The sequence below is a fragment of the Pseudophryne corroboree genome, chromosome 5 (genome assembly GCF_028390025.1).
Source record: "Pseudophryne corroboree isolate aPseCor3 chromosome 5, aPseCor3.hap2, whole genome shotgun sequence".
Classification (NCBI taxonomy): Eukaryota; Metazoa; Chordata; class Amphibia; order Anura; family Myobatrachidae; genus Pseudophryne; species Pseudophryne corroboree.
The window spans coordinates 345,710,465-345,716,037 of NC_086448.1; the positions used below are offsets into that span (position 1 = coordinate 345,710,465).

Here is a 5,573-nt window from a genome sequence, read left to right on the forward strand (position 1 = left end):
TTATGATATTACATTCTATGTTCACCCCTTATATGTCCCCACCTCCCCCCCCCCCCCCCCTAACACCTTATCCCTTGGCTAAATACACCACTACAACCCCCCCCCCCCTAACCCCCCGCCTCTCCCTCCCCCCCCCCCCCCTCCTCACTCCACTTGTCACACAGCACAACTAATAACACACCCACGTAATTCACAATGATTAGTATATACTAATACGGTGCGAAGCTACTAATACGGTGCGGAGCAAGTACATATCAAGGCACAACGTCGGTACAGTCATACCTCGCTGGAAATGCCCAAATACATCCGATCTTGGAAGCCAAGCAGCGTGGGCCTGATCAGTACCAGTGAGGGGGACCACCTGGGAAGATCAGGTACTGTATGGAACGAATACCTATAGAGGCCTATGAAAGGTAATGTACTCTGAACCGTCATCCAACTTGCACCAGTATAAATATAAATAAAATAAAATTAAAATAATCACCCAAAAATTATTATATTTTAATAATAAAATATATTAAATATATACGGTTTCACATTCGCGCACCATATCTGTAATTGTCTGTTTCACCTTTATTATCATTATTTAATATTTATCATTAGAATTAATGCATATTCCACTTGTAATAATTAATAAATAGAAAGGCTTATTATGTGCACTGTATCATATAAAAAATTTTTTTTTTTAACGCAGTTTATTAACTATCTTCCATGATGATGTATATAAACTACCCATGGTCAGAAATCTTACTGGCCAGATACTTTTATTAAGTTGTAGAAATATATGATTAATTACATACTGCTGACACATTGATATATCTGTTTCTTTCCATATGGATGACCGGAGCAATTGTAAACTGACTATAATGGACTCCGGAAATATGGCCGCCGCTATACAGAATTCACTGGACTAATCCCTTCAAACATGGCCACCGCCTTATGAACACAGGACGCATCCCCTGCACAAATATCCTATGCTGTATAGAGCTGGAGAAAAACGCCGCGGGCGCATGCGCAATGGGTCCCGGAAGTGGGGCGGAAGTGACGTATCGCGTCACCTACACCCGGAAGTGTGGCGGAAGTGAACAAAAAATCGTCTTTTACTCTGTTTACAGTGGTTATATGACTATAAACTGTTTTTTCTTCTCTATACTGCTACATAGTGCTAATCTCTGTTAACCTATCAGTGCTCCAACAATTATGATAGTGCCTTTGAGTGTTTCACATTTAATTAGGTCACATGACCTTCTATGATGTCACACCCCTCCCATTTAACAATATGGCTATAAATAGCTGTACTATTCTCATTCATTCCCTACCCCTTGAAGAAGTCTCATCAGACGAAACGCGTTGGGTGACCTGTACCTACCTCACTCTAAAGATAAGGAATATTTGCTTTTAAGTACTTTTAAAATATTTTTACTGTAGTTTTTAGTTCATTTAGTGTTTTTTAGTCCAGCTGTGTATTTATTGTTGTCCCATTTTTTATGTATGTTTTTTATATATGTTTATATGCATCTTTATATTAAATCAACTTTATTACTATAGGCGCCTAAAACTATTTATTGATACAGTGGTCGCTATATATCTCTCTTCCCCCGTATCTCACATATATATATATATATATATATATATATACCACAGCAGCCGGCACTCACTACCATAGAACTAAGTCCTTCGTGCCCGAATCACAGACAAATCCTAGCTTCCAAGAAAGAAACAGCACTGGAGGAATTGAAAGATGCTAAATTTCTGTATTGCGGGCAATTGCGAGCCCGCAACACTGAAATTTTGCATCTTTCAATGCCTCCAGTGCCATTTCTTTCTTGGAAGCTATATATATATATATATATATATATATATATACAACCGATTGCTAAATTTATTGATGCATTTTTGCAACTAGTAGTATTAAAACTACCTAGTTATCTGAGGGACACATATGATTTTCTTGAAAAAATTAGACGGGATCAAACTTTGAACTATGATGGTACTTATTTAGCATTTCTCGATGGAAATTCATTATACACGGTAATACCGCATGAGTCTGGGATGAATTCAATACGTGATGCAGGAAGAAACACCGGGCACTACTTCAGGAAGTAGCACCATTGCACTGCTGTCTGATTCCTCTCACTACACAGACAACCTACCTAGCTGGCTGTGGCAGTCCCTGCATCCCACCCATGATGACAGTGATTGTGGTAACAACTGACTGGCAATGCTGCAGCAGCCTGCATTATGACAGTTGTTTGGTAAGTTAACAGTACATTTTTACTTTTTTCATTTTGCATTGGGAGCCTGGCTGTGATCCTGTGGGTTACAATTGTATTACTGAGAAGGTGGGGTCAGGAGTGAAGTGCTTGGGGTCACCTGGGAATTTCCTGCTGGATGATCATACTTCTGGCACCTTTCCAAACCCAGGTACTGGTTCTGTCACAGCCCCAATAGTCACCATTCACTCTGACAATGCAGGTCCCGGAGCCTGGGCTCAGAACATGATCTCCAACAATGCAGCTTTGGTGCTGTTGGGTCTCTGCAGGGAGTAGAGGAGGCTGGCGAAGGGGCCTCTTAAGGAGCTCAGGATGAAGGTGATGGCGCTCAGTTCAGTAAGTTACTCCAACATATTACATCACCGCTGTGTTGCTGCTATATATAACTCCTCACAGTGCCCAGGGACTCCTTTGCATATGATACATATATCATATGGGAATCTGTGGGTGGATGGTGTATATATATATATATATATATATATATACACACACACCGTGGAAGGCACCGGAGCAGTTAATCAGCTTTCACTGCAGTTCCTCTTTATTCTTGAAAACTGGGAAAAAGGGATATTGTTTTTCCACTGTTTTTGGTGGTTGCTCTTATAGTCTATATAGCTGTTCATGTCTACTGGCTTGATGTAATTTCTGGTTACAATTTTGCCATCTTTCCACAAAAGAACAAAGTCCATAAATTCTATTTGTACCTTATTCACATTCGAGGTGAAGGTAAGATTCATGTTGTTAAAAGCCAGATAGTTGAAAAAAAGGTTAAAATCCTCCAATGTGCCATCCCAGATAATTAAAATGTCATAAATACATCCTTTGTAAAAGACGATCGAATTTCTGAAGATGATCATTATAGATAAAAGTTCCATCCCAACATCCCATAAATAAATTTATATATATATATATATATATATATATATATATATATTCCACAGCAGCCGGCACTCACTACAATAGAACTAAGTCCTTCGTGCCCGAATCACAGACAAATCCTAGCTTCCAAGAAAGAAACGGCACTGGAGGAATTGAAAGATGCTAAATTTCTGTATTGCGGGCAATTGCGAGCCCGCAACACTGAAATTTTGCATCTTTCAATGCCTCCAGTGCCATTTCTTTCTTGGAAGCTATATATATATATATATATATATATATACAACCGATTGCTAAATTTATTGATGCATTTTTGCAACTAGTAGTATTAAAACTACCTAGTTATCTGAGGGACACATATGATTTTCTTGAAAAAATTAGACGGGATCAAACTTTGAACTATGATGGTACTTATTTAGCATTTCTTGATGGAAATTCATTATACACGGTAATACCGCATGAGTCTGGGATGAATTCAATACGTGATGCATTGATATAATTTGGACATATTGGTCCGCCTATTGAGTTCCTAATGGAATTATTAGGTTTGGTACTGAAGGATAATAATTTTTTATATACAGGTGGTATGTATAGGCAGGTGTCAGGGACCGTGATGGGGTCGAATCTGGCACCTGCCTATGCTAATATCTATATACATTGGTTTGAGACTAAACATATTTTTCCTACTTTTGGAGTTAATATTGTACAGTATTAGATTTATAGATTACTTTTTTTGTTATGGAGTGGTACTGAGAGTTTTGGCAGATGGTGGGGGCTCTGAATGAGCTACAGATACCAATAAAATTAACAGTTAAGATTGACAAGCATAAGATTGATTTTTGGGATGTGACAGTTCAGATAAAGTACAATCGTATAAGTACTACGCTCTTTAGAAAAGTCATTCTCCAAGTCTAAAGGCAAGCCTACCAATTTCTCAATTCATGCGTGTTTTGAGAATTATTTCAGATGCCCTGGCGGAACAACAGATCCAGGAGGTCAAGACCAGATTGAAGGAGCGGGACTATACCCATAGGAACAGTGTGGACTTTATTATTCTGAACCTGTCTCAGCTGTTTCTTAGCAATCATCTTTGAGCCAGTGCATTAGGTGACTAGTGTGCCTTTAAAAGCCATAAAGTCTGTGGCAGGTACACATTAAATCTAGCAGGCAGATGAGTTGTGTAACAGCAGTGAAGTAGTCAGGTTTTAAGACTCTGTGATAGTGTAGGACCTGCATGAAGGTGGGGTACCTTGAAAATCGGTTTGCAGGCTTCCGTGCATTGGCCAATCCACCAACTAAACCCCCATCATTTATTTATTGAATTGTTGAGGATAAGTGAGTTTACTTTGGTGAGTGCTGGGTTCTTTGTTTGTATTTATTAGAGCGATGTGGTCATGGGCTACATGCACCCCGCCCTGTGAGTGGTAAGTACAGCTGTGTACCCCGCTTTTGTGGTGGAGAGTGCTGTGTTACATGCACCCCACCCTGTGAGTGGTAAGTGCATAGCTGTGCCCCGCTTCTGGTGTGGTGAGTGCTGTGGTTTTTTCTCTGTGTGCATAGGAACATTGAGGGGTGTTTAAAAAAAGCATGCCAAAAGGTTACAATGCAGGCGTCTACAAATCAAGTGAAACCACTGAACAGAATGATATACACCAGTAAATATGATGATAAGGCACTGAATGTCAAGCGGGCTTTAATAAAATCTGGAACATTATTTCTTCTGATCCCAAGTTTGGTAGAGAGTTCTAACAACAACTGATGATGGCATATCGCAGAGGTGCGAATTTGAAACAATTACTGATGCGGCCGTTTTCTGGTCGATCCAAGGGTGTGAGTGGTACGTGGTTATGATCCTCTAAGAAGGGATGTTTCAAGTGCTTAGATTGCACGACTTGTCAATCTACAATACCAGGATCCATCTTCCCACACCCACATAGTGGGGCACCTATTGAGATTAAACACCGCTTACATTGCCTATTGGATCATGTGATCTATCTTATTATTTGCCCGTGTGGGCTGGTGTACGTTGGACTCACAAAACGATGATTTAGAGATCGGATGGCAAACCATCAATGTTTGATTAGACAGGCTCTGGAGTCAGGAGGCTCAGATAAACCAGTCGATGTCGTATTATCGACTGGATTCCACCATCTGTAAGGGGCGGGAATCGTTTATTGCAGTTGCACAAACGCGAGTCTGAATGGATTTTTCGTTTGGATACGATTTCCCCAAGAGGACTGAACAAACAGCTTGTCTTGAAGAATTTTTTGAGATAAATTTTTTTTTGCTCCATCATACTAATATAGTTATTAATTTTTTTGTGTGTTTTTTTTTTTTTGTAAATAAATGTTATTGATTTTCCATCAGAAATACGGATAAACAATAACAGAACCATAAAATAGAAAAAGTACAAATATAAGCAAA

At 39.4% G+C, this 5,573-nt stretch overlaps 1 pseudogene; it reads left to right on the plus strand.

Moving 5' to 3' along the window:
- The first annotated feature begins 268 nt into the window (after positions 1-268).
- On the plus strand, positions 269-386 carry LOC134929994 (5S ribosomal RNA; annotated as a pseudogene).
- Positions 387-5,573: the final 5,187 nt, after the last annotated feature.